This window comes from Haliotis rubra, unplaced genomic scaffold, assembly GCF_003918875.1.
Source record: "Haliotis rubra isolate DU_JTF1 unplaced genomic scaffold, ASM391887v1 Scf645, whole genome shotgun sequence".
In the NCBI taxonomy this organism is placed as follows: domain Eukaryota; kingdom Metazoa; phylum Mollusca; class Gastropoda; order Lepetellida; family Haliotidae; genus Haliotis; species Haliotis rubra.
In genome coordinates, this window is record NW_025767352.1 from 29,567 (window position 1) to 48,791 (window position 19,225).

Sequence of the window (19,225 nt, forward strand, 5' to 3'; positions counted from 1 at the left end):
TAGTGTGCGGACAAAGGATTACGGACAGATATATATTGGTATTGTATGTCTTTTTATCCAGAACTGAAATATGAAAGGGAATTACCTTGCCACAACTACGTATACATGATTTTATACGTTAACTTTATTTCAATATATGCACACCATCATATTTCTTACATTGCCAGGAAAGAGATTATCGTGCATCACTAATGATAGGTACTGAAGAGTTTGGTTGAAGATCTGATTCTTGATAATTGTTCCTCGGTACCCTGCCCTCTGGGCTCCTTAAAACATTTATATTTGTGGACAGGTTGCAGACATAGTAGAATTAGAAACAATATCCGTTGTAAAGCTATTCAGACAGTGATAGTGCTTGCAATTTTATCTTCATATGTATTTAGGCAGCTTTGGGGGGAAATAGACCTTATTTGACTCAAGGATATTACACAAGTTTTCTGTTGATACATGTACTTCTCTTCTGTCTGGGTTGAAGTGACACAATGTTGTAACGAGGTACTTACAGTAATTCACACTCTCTGGAGTCGACTGAGCTCAGACCAGAAGCATGAAGCCTCAATTAGTTTCTACCTGAACGCGACTCGGAACCATTGCAATTTCCACCTTAAAATTAACACATTCATTTCAATGAAATCCAAAATGATTCATGACGTAGATAGCATTTTTCTTTTTGAGGTGCTGTTATCAGAAGTGGTGAGAATGTTAAGATACAAGGGCACATGGCTAAGGTCAGAGGCAATAACTGGCAAAGTGAGGAAAAGGTAGCGAATTCTGCACCACTTCATACTCGTGTCACACGTCTAAGTGTGTAGTTTAATCTTTCAATCGTCGTTGTTCCAGTTTTATCGCGCGAGTCATCACAAAGCTGTGACAGTCCAACAGCGTTAGGACACTCAGCCAAGTTACAAACTGTAACCACCTGATGCCGACTGGAGTTCGCAATCAGCGCCTTAGAAATGCTCAAAACATCTCTATATATTGATATGGTTTGCACCAGATGCCAGGTTGTCGACGACATGTTCTGTGTAGATTTAAAATCCGTCTGGCGCGCTTGAAACCAATTATAGTGTCGGTTTAATCCCCGTTTGCCCAGAGTGATAATCGTCTACTGCTTGCATCACCTCCAGCGTTATTTCTCACAGTTACAAGACATGCCGTGCTGTAACTGAAGTATTGTTGAAAGCGGTGATACAAACATATTTATCCTCTCATAATCACTCACTTCCCAGGTGGCTAGCTGAAAAACTTCTCTTTACTACCTGCCACTACTTCACAAGTGCTATCAGCCCCGCCGTCCCTTCCTCTCAATACTCATAGGTAAACCCGAAGATGACAGGTAACACAGCAAAAGTAAACCATTGGGTAATTAGTCGTATCAATTGTATCCGTTGGCGTAATGAAAGGTCAGGCGTTGCTGAAATGTTCTATTGTGTTGGAGTAAAGTACTGAACTGAGTTTCATGATGTAGTAAATGTAACCACCAGACAGGCATTAAACGTGCTGATTGTCAGTCTCTGACGTTTGAGTTGTGTTATTTGACTCTGAATATGTCACCAAGAGCTTTACCTGTACAGCGAACCGTCGTGACATTTTCAGAAAGTAAAAGACCATATGCCCTCAGAGACTTTAATGTACCTTACTAGAGACAGATTCTAATTCAAAGGGACACACTTTGGCTCCAACAACTACTGGCAAAACAAGAAAAGGACATAGTGTTACATGTTAATTCCCAAGTTGAAACTAAACGTTAAGGGAATCCGTCTCTAAAAGAAGTCAGTGAAGAACCAATAAACAACAAAGCAGACTTATATAATTAACAATTGTATTCTCAAATGAACTAAGTTTACAAATTAACACGTATCACTACAAAGCTATTAGATTGTTTGATGGGCATTCTAGAAGTTGGTGACTCAAAAATGAAACATACAACTTCATGGATGACAACTTCTTATTTATTGCATAGAGGGACGTTTCGACGTAGATTCTTACATCGTTATGGAGCTAAAAGTGAATACAACCAGATGTAGAGGAGTATATACACAGTATGTTAATTGAATAACAACTGGTACACTGGCCTCTCATAATTATGTACCAGTTGTTATTCAATTACATGTTGTTGTTAATGTTAATCTGCTGTTGTCAAAACATGCTGTGTATATATACTGAGTCAAAAAAGAAATTTCACATTCTTTCTTCAGGGCACTATAAAAGAACAAGAGATGGTAAGATGGTTAAATTGTTATTATTTCATTGCTGAGATCTGTGTGATGTACTCGATACACTGACAGTGCCATAATCAGTTCCATTAGGCTACACCGCCGTTCCAAAACATGGGTATACAGAATGTCAAGTAACAAGAATAAAAATGCGAAATTTCTCAGTTCAATATCGTGTATGGCCGCCCCGCGCATTCACCACTGCCAAACACCGTCTCCTCATCGACTGCCTGATGCTTGTGAACACGTGGTTGGGGATTCTGCACCATTGCTCTTGCAAGGCAGCGCCAAGTTCCTGCAAATTCTGAGGTTGGTTCCTAAGACCACAAAGCCTTCTCCCAAGTGCATCCCAAACGTGCTCTATTGGAGTAAGGTCAGGGGACCTCGATGGCCAGTCCATGACGTTGATTCCAGCGTTTTAAAGGAAATTTCGTGTTTACATCTCGGTATGCGGCCGAGCATTATCATGCTAGAACTGTAGACCTGGGCCATGAGCCGCCATGAAAGGAACGAGTTCAGGGGTGAGCACCTGGTCGCGGTAAGCAGCAGCTGTGAGGTTTCCACGGAGACCAGAAGTCGGGAACGATTGTTCCCACAGAAAGCACCCCACACCACGCAACTTCCGCCCCCAAATCTGTCGACTTCCTGTACACAACATTGGGCATACCGTTCACGACGTCGTCTCCAGACTCTATGCCTGCCGTCCGCGAATCTGAGGGTAAACCTGGATTCATCGCTAAAGACGACTCGATTCCAGTCTCTCTGGGTCCATTGGAGGTGACGTTGGGCCTCCAGCAGACGTTGACGTTGATGAAACGGCGTCAATATTGGCCCACAATATGGACGTCGAGAATTGAGATTGACAGCCCCCAACCGATTTCGAATGGTCTGTGAGGACAGTCGACCTCTAAACATCTCAGCCCTGGTTCGTGTAGCTGGCAGAAATCTGTCACGTAGGTGACGTAGGACGATTTGACGGTCTTCTGCTCGTGACGTCACACGTGGACGACCCGACCTTTGGCGATCAGAAGTGGTGCCAGTTTGTTGTAGACGACCTCGCAAGTCATACGCAATACGACTGCTGCATCCCATTGCTCTTGCCACGTCAATAACTGATCTTCCCGCTTGCAACATGCCAATGGCACGTTCACGTTGCACATTTGACAATCGTGGCATTTAAAGTACCGTTAGAACTGTGGTTTTAAAGTGTTTTTTCAATTCTTGAGGCCAATGCAAACACGTGATCGACTGCACGTGCAAAACCTGATTTGGCACTAACGTGATTTGCACGACGAATGGATGGCTTTAAGTGGGTTTTGCTAACGTTTTTCTAGAGTCGAAAGATAGGGATCCAATTTCGGATACATAGATGTATCATCAGAGAAAAAATATTCATTATTTTTCAAATTGCATTTTGTGAAGTTTCGTTTTTGACTCAGTATATATACTCCTCTACATCTGGTTGGATTCACTTTTAGCTTGATAACGACGTAAGAATCTACATCGAAACGTTGCTCAATGCACTAAATAAAAAGTTGTCATCCGTAAAGTTGTATGTTTCATTTTTTTAAAGCTATTAGAGTGGCAATAAAAACGCAAAGGCAGGATGATACGAAAGGAGTGATTATAGCAATAATGACAGACATAGTAACCTTCACGTCAAAGCAACAGTGGAGACGTTTATGAGTAAGTGAGTTTAGTTTTTACGCTGCACTCAGCAATATTTCAACTATATAGCGTTAGTCTGCAATAACTGAATCTGGGCCAGACATCCGGGACAAGAGTTTCGCTCAACTAATATACCTACACGTACCAGAGAATTTTGCTTTCTTCTGGGTCAGAATATAATGGAAAGGCCCATGTGGGATGTACTGTGTTGTACCTTTAAGAACTGTTTTAATATAGCAAACGTCTGTCCCTCGTTGACTATCCACATGTACCATGTATTACACCTGTGACGTTGTTACACAATGAATAACACTGCCACATACCAATGGTTAATTTTCTTCAAACTCAAATGGCATATTTTACCTATAATATTAGGACTTCATCAGTTCCCTTGAAAGCAAGTTTTTTCTAAAGCAAATACCATACTCAGCTTCCTATGGTTATGAAAGGCAAAACAATAATAAAAATCATATAGAAGGTTTAATCACAATCAGAAAAGAAATATGTTGTTCGAGAATTGGGTACGCCTGTGCTGTTTTTCCAGAAGCACATTACTTGCCTCGGTGTTATATGTCAAAAAAAGGTTGAAAAAGGGTTGTAACACTGATTCCTATCAAAGCTGCATATTCATGTCAATAGCTTACCTCAACATAAACTGTTTCAAGAGCTTCTTCTCCTCATCTTGACAGAAAGTAGATTATGCTGTAAGGGTGACGATTGATGCTCTAAGCCAATCGAAAATCCAATTTGTTTGTTTGATAGCAAGTATGTGGCCTGTTATTGCGAAGAGTCATTCATCTCATAAGAAACCCAATCCTGTCTGCGCTGTTATCAATGATGGATAGCGCTTATATTTGACCTTTTTACAGCATGAATTTCCCTTTAATGCAAGGCAGACAGACTGCAACCGATTCATAATGTACTCCATTGCTCATCAGTCGAAGGCACATCACTCTTCTCACTTTGGGGAAGCGACACAATGCTGACATTTTAAACTACAGCTCACCCACCCTTTCCGCCTTCTGTATTCGCCTCAGTGGGGTTTCTGATCTATGGAAATCAGAAGAGTGTCAAACCAAAGAAAACAGTTTCGACTTCTAACACGGATACAATCCATCCATTCTTGATCTTGGAGCAGTCTAATTCCCGATGTGATTGATTAAATGGATTTAATACCGCTTCAAGCAGCATGGATATTTATCACGTTTGCCTTCTAAAGAAATATCAAAAACAACGTAAGGAACGCAAAACCCCACTTATTCAAGAACTAAATACTGGAATGATTCTACATGTCCATAAGAAAACCTTTTCTTACGACTCTGTGCAGAGATCACCCCTTTAATAGGAACACAGCTCTGTTTAAGCATTGTTCACTAACATCATTGATCGTTCCTGCGAATGGGAGGTTTGGATGCTCTGCGACTGTATTCTGCAATATCTGCATTGCTCCAAGCAGAGTTGTCCAGTTTACAATGAGTGAGTGGGTTTAGTTTTACGCCGCACTCCCGCATGGGTTATTGAAGATCAATATTCTAACTCGGACCTTCACGGGTCGTCCAGTTTACAAAATACCGGAGATAAATTGTTGCAGAGTATATAGCTCAACATCTGCAGAATATTTCAAAGGACACTAATACAACTACAATAGCACAGATATAGATGTTAAAACTTGCCATCAACTGAAGGTAGATCACCATATACTAGACACCATGGGGACTACAGATCATTTTCTAACTACATGGACCCGTAGCTGGATTTACATCTCCCCTTCATTCGCTGGCGATAGTAATGATAACTATCCTATGTTTAAAACAGCGGTAGATCAAACATACTTTGAATGATATGGACTTCTTACCCCATCAGGGGCACAATACTTGTACAGTACACGCACTCTTAGTTATCAATTGTTCTACCAATAATATATAGAGAATCTCACCCTCGTGTCTACTGATATCAATTATATCAACACGAGTTGATAAAGGCTTGCTCAGGATATTTTTACCTTTATCAACGAGTGTTGATATAATTGATATCAGCAGACACGAGAGATTCCATTTATATTAAAACTCATTCTTCATTAGTTTTCAATGAAAAGTGCACATCTCTCAACACTATACCACCATTAGACTTGCAGTGCAACGATGTCATAGCACTGTGACGTCATCAAGTTGATGACATCATAGCATTGTCAGGGCATTGTACAAAATCTACTTTCAAAACGATATCTCCTAGGAGATATCATATGATCTCACACACGCGATATCTCCTGTGGAACACAGTTTTGGATGATAAATATAATTTGTTAATTATATACAAAATATTACAATCAAAATGTGTGGAAAAACTTATATTTAACAATATTAAAAATGGACTTTCATTGAAATATCCTTCTTGGATGAAACTTTAAAATAGTTCTCCCTTGTGATAGAAAAATCAATAACGGTTTTGAGATTGAGAGCAATGTTTACATAGAAAGAGACTGATGGTCAAGAAGTTGTGTTGTTGTGCATATCTTACTCCACCGATGGCAACCATCAGTCATTTGTTCACCTGGAAAATATCAGAAACGTATGTTGCAAGTCAAAATAGGTAATTGCTTCGGGCATCCTTTTTGTCACTGATTCGTCAAATTTGTTAATGTCTTCTACATATCTACCATAAAACGTTTTGACTTTTTTTAACCTTGAACAAACAATTTCTGAGGTCCAGTCGCATGACGCTCTTTGAAATCTTGGTGAAAATGTTCGATTGAAATGTAAGCATCTCAGGTGGAAGGCTTGTTAGTTATGAATGCTTGTTGAGAGTTTTGGGTTGCATAAAGAAAAAGAAACCATGTAAACAAAACGACCTTACGAGACAAATCCTCGTCAAGATGGATATTCGAACAACTCTCACAGCACGTGTCTTCCCTGGCGTATCTGTAAGTCAATCATCAACTCTCCAGTGGTGTAGATGACACTAAGTGTATACAGCACGTCTTTCGTGAAGGGTCCTCTTCATTGATGATTCAAGGTTAACGCGTTTGCTCTTTGAGCCAGACACTGGATGTGAACATATGTGAAGCCTATTTCTGGTTTCTTCCGCGATGTTCTTGCTGGAATGTTGCTAAAGACGGCGTAAAACCATCTCCAAACCATCTTCAAAATTAACCAGATGTGTCAGGACTGTGTCAATGGACAAGATAGACACATTGTCTACAGGCTATGTAAACTTCCCTCTGGCTTCCCTGTGTGGCAAGAACAAATTGCTGAAACGAACTCAGTGTGACCCGTTGTTCGAAACAGTGTACTAAAAATAGCTCAAACAGTCATTCAATGTGACATACGTGTACTTCTTTGGACGGCAGTCAAACATTTTGACTAATCCTGTTTTGTTGTTTGTATGTCACAATAACTCTTGCTATACACTAAAGCGCTCAACATACTCATTTGTCATAGAAATACAAAATACTTAAGCAATGAGTGTCACACGATCTCCAGGGTACTGAGTTGTCCGTCTATTGATCATCATACACTTGGGATGAATACATGCCACTGTCCCTTATGTATTGGAATAAAGCAATCTTTTTCTTAATTTTGTTTTTAAATAATCTCTTTTACTGGCGAGAGACGCTTTTCGCCAAGGAGTCCAACACCCACCGATAGTACGCTGACTTGAATCTGATAACTCATTCATAGTAACACGCTCTTGTGGTTGTGGCCTCGCTGTGAAAAACTGTAAGGAAGTCACAACGGGTTAGCTGTGGAGTAGGAACATCTTCCAACTGTAGAGGACGTAACAGTACCACAAGAAGTAGGTATCCCAGTGTGGTGAATAGACATGACGGATGATTAAATATTGGCTCGCTTAGGCTCAGACAAAGCTGGTGCTCGTGATGCCATAAATCAATTGAAGATAGATTCTCGTCTGGGTAATCGCAATACTTGTAATACGCTTCTTTTGTTTCTGATTCTTCACAGACACTGCTTCAGATTAGCTGTCAATCCTGAGGCAGATTTTTTGTGCCTGTCGTTCTATGTTGTAATCCAGTGGCTGCCTGTAAGAACATTAGTAAACATGTAAGTTCTGAACTAGGATGTTTATATGAAATATTGTCAGGAAATTCATTTTCCTTGTTGAGAATTAACATCCGGTATTACCGAAAATAAACTAAAACCTATTTTCAAAATCCACTTTAATCTGCAAACAATACAATTTACATTTTAGAATTTTTCATTTCATTTACTGAGTTGCTGGTCCATCACTTGATTATCTGCTTTGCTTTGTTTAAATACCACCGTCGTACTGTTGTGGGGTGTTTTTCGTGAATTGTGAGAACGTCGCGAAGCAGGACAGGATACCCACACCATTTATGCATATAGCTGGTGCATCGTTTAGCCTTGCATGTTGAAAGGAATATGTTATAAATGGAGAATGGTTAATCACTCAAGGTGACGTTTAATATTTAGTAAACGTATCACATATTAATTAATCATTTCACTGCATTGTTCTATTGACCGTTCAGAGAAAACCTAGCTATAAAGGTGACCACATGATGTAAACAGTCGGATGGCGTGTGCTTCATGTACGTAAGCTGTTTCTGCTTTCCACTGCAGTTGCGCTTTAATAAATTGCAAGACAAGAAGTCCTATCCAATCGATGAGAGAGACAAGAAAGATTGTTTTGTTTTTGCAAGCTATAAGGCGGCGGCCCCCCTCAAAGCATGTTCTCCCCTCTGCTGCATGTATGACTGACTGAGTTTAGTTTTACGCCGCTTTTAGCAATATTCCAGCAATATCACGGCGGGGGACACCAGAAATGGGCTTAACACATTGTGCCCATGTGGGGAATCGAACCCGGGTCTTCAGCGTGACGAGCCAACGCTTTAACCACTAGGCTAACCCACTGCCCGCTGCATGTATGATGTAAAAGGCAACACGATTGTGAAAATCGTATAAAAAGAAATCAGACATGACACCTGTGTTCGATCATTACCTCAAACTGTTTCTAGCGGATCTTCATGGATGCAACAGGAAATGCGAACTAGGGTTGAGAGGAAGACGATTACATTATATATATAGAATAGTATCTAGAGCAATGAAAAACTTGCTTGTTTTGTTCATGTCATATCTGACCAATTCAAGAAGTAGGATCACTTCCTGACAGATGTGATCGTTAGCTAAACCCTCCGCCTGAGCTCCCAATCCACACATAATACGAAATTAATTTAGGAGCCCAGATAAGATATTCGAGGCTTAGGGTGTGGTGGTTAAGGCTATCGGGTTGAACATAATACAGGCAAACCCTATCACTGATGATCCTGTATCACAAGTTGAAGAGACATTTTCCTGTGTGTGACACGAAGCATTGAAAGCACTTCATAATTCAACCTTCTCACACCTTTCAAATACTCCAATGAATAAATACCAGCATGTCATGATATTTTAACGTATAGACGTATCTTGGTGTAAAAACGGACACAGTGTTTGAATTATTCTTATATTTCTTGTACGACCATTTCTACAATGTGGATTGAAAGCGTGAAATGGATCAATGTTTTAGAGATGAGATTACACTTTCGCAAACTTCCACTTGCCCCGATGTTACATCGCTGATTACACCTCTGATTACATTTGAAGAATATTTACAGCCACTTTCTTGACACTTTTACAGTGATTGGGTGGATTAATCAAACATAGAACCAAGAAATTCGCCTCCATCAATTTGAATTTGATTTCTTGTTCACTAAGACCTATACCAAAGACACACAAACCCAAATCCTCATTAAGACTGAGAAAACAAATTCCCCTTCGAGCGCATTTAACGGGCTCAAATATTGCAGTTAACATCCTTGTCGAACTTGCCTGGAATTTCTTTAGAGTTTGTGCATAGTCCAATCAAAATCGAAAAGCTTATAAGGCCGGGCGGGACAACTTAGAAATGGCCAGCAAGTCCTAACTTGACACACAGAAGGAAGCATGCTACAAACACATTTTGTATATCATTGGAAAGATCTCAAGGAGGTGAATCCAAACATATATAATGTGCAAGTGTGTTCATATGTTCATAAGCTCACAAATTGGCTCTGAAAATGCATTTCTGCAGAAATTTCTGGCAGAATTTTTTTTTCTGCCGAAATGTCTGGCAGAAAAGATTTATAATATGGTCTGTGTGCCTCTGTTGCTTCTATAATCACTCTAACTGGACAATGGATAAATGAATTGTATATGGCAGATGTATAATCCTTGAAACCACATTAAGCAGAGCCTTCATTATTGTACACCAACACACCTTAAAATTATCTAAATGAATTGCTCTTTGTGAGATTTTACTTTGAAATTATCTAATTTGCAGTGGGCAAGTAAATGTGACTTTCAAAAATGTAACAGCCTTTTCATGAGGCCAGCCAAATATAAGAATACTTGGTGAAATCCAACAATTCAATCAAGATGAGATATACTGTCATAGAAAGCAGATTTTACATCAGACATGATGAAAAATAACACAAACAAGGTCATATAACATAACTGCATGTATTGTTTCATAAATACCATAGACCACATTACAGTTACACATGCTGTACAAATAATTCCGAACAGAAAAACATACACTTTGGTGTATTTGGTTTTCTTTATGGCAGTCTGGTTGTAACAAAAGAACAAAATATTAACAGTTTGACAAATTATAACAAGAATAACATGTAAATAACGAAACTTATATATCCTAGGTGAGGGACATACATAAAAACTACAAAGGTTTCCTGTGCAGATGTCGGTATTTTTGTGACACCTTCAAAATACGTTTCAACCAACGCAAATTTCTCAGTTATTTCATTATTATTCTAGATCTGAATATCCAAAGAAGATTATAGCAAATGTTTAATGTTATCGAAAGAATGTATGAAAGTAGAATTGTATCTGTGACAATATTGACAATACTGTGTTACAAAAGAGACATATGAGATGTTTATATCCTAAAACTAAATAACTTAGTTTTTTCAAGTTGCATTCAAACCATTACATCAATCACATATTCAATTTATACCTCAATTATAACACAATTTGATCAATAAGTACATCAAAACACTTGACAATTCCAAGAAAAGAAGGAATTTTCTAACCATGACAGGGGACCATTATGCTTTTTACCTATTGTTACCTAGACAGGGATTTTTACAAGGAGAATAATCAATATCAGACTTAACAACTATTCCAACAAGAACCATCAGAAGATGACACAACAACAACAAACCCCCCACCCCCACCCCCACCCATATTTCAAAGAATAAATCATCTGGCAGTTACTTAAAGTCCAACTTGATATTTTTTTAGACTAAGTCCAAATCGCATCTGGTTTAAACTCACTTGCATATTCTACATTTACTATCACTTGGCAGTCGACAATTATTTTCAAAGTGTTCTCAGGTCGCTAATGAAGGTGCTCAAGAAATGTGATACCCTTCATGACAACAGAGACCAAGCTTATCTACCAGATAGTCCTGACTACGCATCGTTTGATATTAATGCAAGTGATGTCGTAACAGGCGGAATTTTATTCGCCAACAGATGGACATAGAAGGGAAACTTGTAAGTTCCTGCGTAGTTCGTTAATGATGGAAACCGGATTTTTCTAGTTATCTTCCTTGCCTCGTAAAGATGCCTTTCCAGTGGTATTTCTCTGATTAAAGATTAATTAATGAAAAGCTTGCTCCTTGAGGCAGTTTCGTTTTATCTTTGACATTTGTCATGTAAATTCCAAACGCAATACAGCTATTGAAAGTCACAACCAAAACACTAGAGATGGCATTACATTTACATATACACTAAGAATGTGGTACCTTTCGAAGTGTTCATTGTAGCTCCTTCTGTTTTTTACTATTGTGAGGCAAAATATCAACCTGAATTTATTCATTCTTAAGTTCTAAATACAATTTGTAAGCTGTATGAATTAAAATTATTGATGCATTCCCTTTGAGTGGAAATTTCAGATTTCTGTCAGTATAGGAAAACGCATTAACCATTAAGTTTCAGTTTCAGGAACGGATTTTTTCACCTATTGTGTTAGAAACGTGTTTCGCATAGAAGAAACCTGACAGTTATATGCCCCAATTGGCTTTGTTCTTGACAGCGCAAGGAAAGAGACTACGATTGTTAATTTACATGGAAATGAAGGCGTTTTCTCAGAATGTCCTTCAAAGAATGCACAATTCCTCAAGCTTAGTTATGACTTTGGCAAATGAGAGAGCATTCAATATTCTTTACGCTATTGTTGGCATATTCCATGTATATCACGTCGGGCAGTATCACAAAATTGGGCTTCACATTTTGTAGTCAATAGGGATTCCAATTATCCCAAACTGAGTATGGCGTGCACAATGCTGGTTTACCCAAGTGAGACACAAATAAACTTAACCGTGTGACATTTCCAAAAGCAATGGTCCAATCGTCAGATTGAGTTTACCTTTTCGAGTAGTTCCCTTGCTTCTTGATATGAATAATTGACATGCCTTGGCATGTGTTTCTGATGGGTACCACAGGAAGGGCAGATTATCCTCACATCCCCACCAACATCAATAGTTTCTAATGTTAAAATAGTGGGACACCCAAGTAGATATGAATAAATTACATGAAATTAAACCAACTATCGGTTACACCTACTTGGGTTGTCAGTCCTGATTTGAGGGGTTCGTTATACAACGATGTCGTATTGGCCAAATGTTAATAGTCGTTTAATTGTGTTTAAAAGACATAGAACTTATTGATAAATTCTGATTGATATGTTTTGTAGACAGATGTATTTTTATAATTGGTAGTTTCAATTGGAAACTTAGATTGTTATTGGCTGTATCCTCGAGGGGGGTTAAATCATCGTACAATTATTGTCCTCCTGAGAGGTACGTAAGTGCTGTTACATTAACAATAAATTTAGATGTACCACTATCTTTAATTGTAGCATTTATGTTATTGAATCTATGGCAAAAATTGTGTCAAATTGCTAGCATCTGAAGGCATGGTTTAAATCCAGCTTGGGCCCATGCAAGAAGCAAATGTACTGTAAGTCCCCATGGTCCCTAGTATGGTGATCTACATTCAGTTGTTCCGATCTAGTTACTCACTCTGATTCACAATTACACATGTACCTGCGACTCGTGAGTTGCGCCAGAAAAGTACCTGTTCCGGGAAATGAGAAAGAATTTTATCCCTGTTCTACAACCATTAAAGGGCAAGTGTACACGAAAATTAATCTTTTTGTCTTGCACTTTTTCATCATAAAAAGTGTTTATCAAGTAGTTTTATATCCAAACCCGTACATATTTCAGAAGTAACTAATGTATTATTTGCGTTATATCAATTCATATTTTCAACATTTACCAAGAGTTCTATGTCCACAATAAACACACCATGGCTTATGTCCCTTTGAAATGACGTCATTGGTGCCCAAACGATAAACGAATGACGTCGTCAGACCTTATTAGACCCATTTCACGTCGTGCAGGTATAGGTGTGGTTCGTCTCGATGCGCAGGCTACTGTTTTAATCCACCTGTTGCTTGGCCGTCAGCTGACTATGTGGTCAATTCTACACTGTAATGACGTTGCAGTTTGAAAAAACGCATACATTGTACTAAAAGTGTTACCACGTAACCAAATTGTATAACATATTCAACCTGAGTCGGTCCCCTTTCCAACAGTATCTTTTTACATGCAACCTGAAACGTATATCTTGCTTGCCATCGGTGAATGTGCCGGCATTCTACGTTTGTTACTAAAGTTCTTACATAAATCGTACGATATGTCCCACCTCTTCCACCTTCACTTTGATATCGATAGTACATATCCAAACACATCACGCAGATAAATGCAATTTGCAGTTTTGAACACTGTTTGAAATTTGTTTTTCTATGATATCATCCGCTCATTGTAGATAAAATTTACTGAAAATTACCTGCATCGTAAATCTCGCCAGTTTTGACACATTACTAAATCTCCGTTTTGCGTAATTTATGGTATGTCTTAATTCAAATGTCAAATTTTACTGGAAGAATTGAATTTAAAAGAAAAAGACGTGATGACGGTAGTTTTGTTGTTGTATGATCGAATCACGAATGCTCGTTCTGAAACATTATCGATGAACCGAGAATCGCTGAGAATGTTTTGGAAAATACGCAAACGTCAAAGTGAATTTTCAGCCATATTACATAGTGTTTATAAAATCACGTCACATGTATGTCGGTTATGTTTCGTCCATAAAATCAATTGTATAATTCAACACCATCTTCCTTACATGAATCCCAGAATTTCTCATACAGTTCAAAATAAACTGACAAATGGACTCTGTCACCAATACGAAGTGTTTCAGTGAAATCTAACGAAATATATAGAGGATGTGAGATGCCGCGCTGTGAAATAATACTTGTTTGAAATGTAAACAAAGCCAATCTCAGATTTTACACTGTGTATCCGTTCGCCTACTTGTTGCATGCAATTGCTCATTATTTTTAGAACATGCATGGGAAAGGTATTGTAGCAAGCGATAGTTAAATAAAACAGGCGTATACCAATGAATTTCTAGATTCATCACAACATAGTTTTTGAAAGCATGACGCCATAACTGACGCAAACTCACGCACAACGATGACGGTACTTCTCTTAATTTCTGACTATTTCCCTTGGTCACAATGAAAACAAAAAGAAAATAACAACCAGCAGACTGACAGAATTTTCGGACTACTTACATGTCACATTTATGCATATACATGTACGTTGCTTGAAACAACGAAAATTTCCTTCGAAAACTCCGGCGTACTCGTGTCAGTGAACACGCCATTTTGAAAAAGTCGCTTCCCGATAGTGATGTCATACGGACGTCAACATTGTCATACATATTTGGTATTTTCATTGAGGCGAGGTTATGAATGAAAATACACACGATCAGTCCGTCCTGCTGCTTACATTTTCTGTTCTTATGCTTCTTTCGTATTTTCACAAACATTTTTTCACGTGATTAATATCAGTATTATTATCTTTTGATTTGGGACTAGACAGGAGACCAGTTTAAAATCAAGTGGCACCAATTACATCATAATCAAAGGGCGGAACTCTGGCCTGTTTAGCTCGACAAACAAATACCTCATATTGGCATAACATTTCAGCACTTATTTTGAGGGTTATACTTACATTGTAAGAAAAATGAGTGTATATTTTCAAACATTGGTATTAACTAATTAAAACAGTTAACTTTGATTCACATAAGAATAAATGTGATTTATTCGTGTACACTTCCCCTTTAACATATAAAGTGCTACATTGGACAAGCTGGTTATTCTGAAAATAGTGTATTTTGAATTAAAAACACATATGTTTGGTTCCTTTTCCAAAGAAACAAATGAGCATTCTTTAATATTACTATGACCAATCAGTCATCTTACCTTAGATGAACTGATGAACACTGAAACAATCTGGGGATCTTTAACTTCTTTGGAGTCTCAGCAAATATCTTGAAACGATGACAGAATATATATTTAGCCTTGAACAATACTCCTATCAAAGACAGAAATGAACTGCAGTTCAAATATCTTCGATCTTCAGTCTTTCAGTCTATATGCTCGAGACGTTGTTTTACCAACATCAAATCAATGCACTAACCCTGACAGAAATAGGTGCAAATCTTGAACATTCTGTTCTTCCATCTACTCCACGCCCATTATATAGATACCAGTCGGTGCCCAAGAGACAAAAAAATAATTCTTATAATAGACATGTAGTATGGTGTTATGTATGAAGGTCAGTAATACAACGAATCTAGTGGAACAAGACAATAGGAACTCTCGGTCGTGTGCACGGTGACGGTACGGAAATCTTAGTGAAACGTTTACCACTAATATAAACCGAATCATTTGTCACACTTAATGCCATCCGTTATTTATATATTAAAAAAATAGTGTCAAACAGACTCTGTTTCCATTTTCAGTTCCTGTGGGACTTTTGTGATCTTTTTTCTATTTTGTGATGCTCCCACCCCCCACCCCTTTGTTGTTGTCTTGGGTTTTTTTTTTTTGCTTTTGTTTTGTTGTATTTTCTGGGGTTTTTTTTATGTGTTTCGTTGTTTTTTTTCTCAGGTTGACAGTCATTTAGCTCAGCGTTCACTTGGACGACCTTTCTAAAAAGTGCAAAGCTATCATGAGTCGAGACTAAAGACATGACATGTGACAAGACAGATTCGACATTGTGTACACTATGGGTATAACGATTTGACAGGTGAGGCACAGCATGTGGTTATTGAGCATAAAGGACAAAATACATGCAGACGATGATTTCTTTTGCATTTCAGTAGCCTTCTGAAAGTTAGCTGCAATAATGTTCCGTTTGAGCACGATTTCTTTGAGGCTGGTTTCGAATGTACTCTATACTCTGTGTCGTTGACCCTGGACCCCTGCAACGGGGTACATCGTCCACATTGATGGGTATATTTGGTGCCTGTTTCATATTCTGTTGAAACAGGCTACGAACGGTGAAACATTGAACGTCTTTGAGAGTTCTGCCACAGTTCTTACAGCTCCTCAATAGCCCGTAGATGTTCCGCAAGCTTCAGATTCCTGTATTGGTCAGGTACAAGGCATCGGTATGTTATGCAAACAAAAAGACGTTCTATCATAAGCTGTTTATTGTCAACGCTTATCTTTCTTCTTTAAATTCAAGTATATAATTTAATGATTCCCAAATTCTTTTCTGATTAATATTTCAGCAGAGGGCCTTCACTCATTGAAACCGATCCCGGTCCTTCCGCGTGATGAGCGAATGCTTTTGCCACTAAGCTACAGCACCACCTCAGTCATCTACTGGCAAGCGAACAGTCATCGCCGCGTAACAGTTATCGCAAATACATCAGTATCACACGTGCGCAGTCCCGGTCAATTACAATTCCCCACGGTATTTGGGGCAGCAAATGACCTCAAGCAAGTTATATAAGAGAAAAATTAAAGAGAAAAAAACCTATAAACATTTTTAACTTATCGGACGGATGTCCCATGACATATAATAGCAAGTTCATGTTCACAAGTCATTAGTAGTTTCATTCCCTATCAATCTACTGTAAAACCCGTGAAGATCCGGGGTAGAATAGGTCTTCAGCAACCCATGTGCTTGCCATGAAAAGGCGACTATCTTGTCGTAAGAGGCGGCTAACGGGATCGGGTGGTCAGTTTCGCTGACTTGGTTGACACATGTCATCGGTTCCCAATTGCGCAGATCGATGCTCATGCTGTTGATCACTGGATTGTCTGGTCCAGACTCGATTATTTACCATAAAGCTGGAATATTGCTGAGTGCGGCGTAAAACTAAACTCACTCACTCACTCAATCTACTGTAAAAGAAACACTCAAATAGTCACACAATCAATTATTCGAGGTATTCACGAATGGCATGAGAAATTCTGAATGGCGATAACTGTTACAGTTAGTTGTGAGAAAATATCTACTTATACTTCCCTGATTCACTTCCGCCGCGTTATATAAAAACATGATTGGCGGCAGTGAACGGGCTGGACACATCGGTGAATAGCTAATTAAGTATCATAATTCTGTTTCATTAATTTAACGAACGGCGGAGTAAAAGCCGCTAAAATATGGCGATAACTGTTCGCTAGCCAGTACATATGTATCGTAACTAGGGTGCCTAAATTTCAATACAATCACCAGCGGCTGGAAGGATGGTGTAAATCCAGCTTTGGTACACGCAGGTAGTAGAGGTACCTCAGGTCCCCGTGGTCCTGAGCATGGTGACCTACCTTCAGTAGGAGTGATCTATTTTATATTGTAATGTTCTCAATAATGTTATGATTTTAATTTACATACTGATCTTATGTCTCAAACTGTGATATTCCAGTTGTTTTACTGTCCATTGTCGACAGACTTTATAGTATAACATTATCTATTATTAGAGAATGACCTTATTAAATCACGATATGGCTGAAATATTGCCGATGTGACCCGATCCACTAAGCTTCCCTGTGCTGCGACATTCGTAGGCCTATATTAAACAGTAGAGTTGAGACAGATCATAATGTTTCCAATGCTTTGTGGATCAAGACCGGGTAGTAAATGTTGGACTGACTGACTGACTGAGTTTGGTTTTACGCCGCTTTTAGCAATATTCCAGCAACATCACGGCGGGGGACACCAAAAATGGGCTTCACACATTGTACCCATGTGGGGATTCGAACCCGGGTCTATGGCGTGACGAGCCAACGCTTTAACCACTAGGCTACCCCACCGCCCCAGTAAATGTTGGAGTGAGTGGGTCGGTGAGTATGGTTTCACGTCGCTTTTTTCTGGGGGCCACCAGAAATGGACACCTCGCGCTGTATCCAAGCGTAGAATCGAAGGTTATGAGCCACAAGACTGCATCACCGTCCCAGTAACTTTCGGAAATACTAATGGAGGAAAAAACAAAGAGTAGTTGGGAAGCTCAGAGGTCAATGCGATACTTAATTATGTAAAGTTTGTAACCCATTCTCGGGAATGGCAGAGATTGAAAAGTTGTCAAAAGCGATGATAAGTCACTTAAGGACTATTAGAGTTAGAGTAATCATTGCAGACGTAATATGCAAGGACGTTGCAATAAGCACAATGCATAAAGGTTTAAGAGGAGAGTCATGAGCCACAAGACTGCCCCAGTAATTTCTGGAAATTCTAATGGAGGAATAACAATGAGTCCATGAATTTGGGAAGCTCAGAGGTCAATGCGCTGCTTCATTATGTAAAGTTTGAAGCCCATTCTCGGGAATGGTAGAGCTTGAAAAAAAAGTTAAAGCGATGAAAATGTCACTAAAGGACTATTAGAGTTAGAGTATTAATGCAGATGTAATTGGCAGAGAGGTTGGCATAAAGTTTCGAAACTTATTTCAAACCACCAACAGGCAATGATGTCATCCTGACATATTTACAGCTTCTTATTTCTTTATGAAGAAACTCTTGACAGTTTGAGCCATGCAATTTCCAACGTTTTTGGAAAAATCAAACACAATTAATGGATATCTCTTTTGCATCTTATTTTTCAGGCATGCCTTAATCCTGTAACGCTACCTTAAAGAAGTAGTCTGCAATAAACAGGCAAAACCTTTCGAGTTCGTAAAGAAGCGGAAACGTAAGCCCAACATTTTTAGTATTCAAACTTTTAAAAAATCTGAAGCATGAAACCTTGACTATAACGTAAGGATTGCAGGAGTGAGTGAGTTTAGTTTTACGCCGCCCTCAGCAATATTCCAGCTATATGGCGGCGGTCTGTAAATAATTGAGTCTGGACCAGACAATCCAGTGATCAACAGCATGTCCATCGATCTGCGCAACTGGAAACGATGACATG

At 38.9% G+C, this 19,225-nt stretch overlaps 1 long non-coding RNA gene across 1 annotated transcript; it reads left to right on the forward strand.

Annotated features, from left to right (window-relative positions):
• The first annotated feature begins 361 nt into the window (after nt 1–361).
• On the forward strand, nt 362–16,780 carry LOC124256967. The gene is made up of 3 exons (XR_006893150.1): nt 362–375; nt 7,340–7,345; nt 16,694–16,780. It is a non-coding gene; the product is annotated as an uncharacterized LOC124256967 (long non-coding RNA).
• The last annotated feature ends 2,445 nt before the right edge of the window (nt 16,781–19,225 follow it).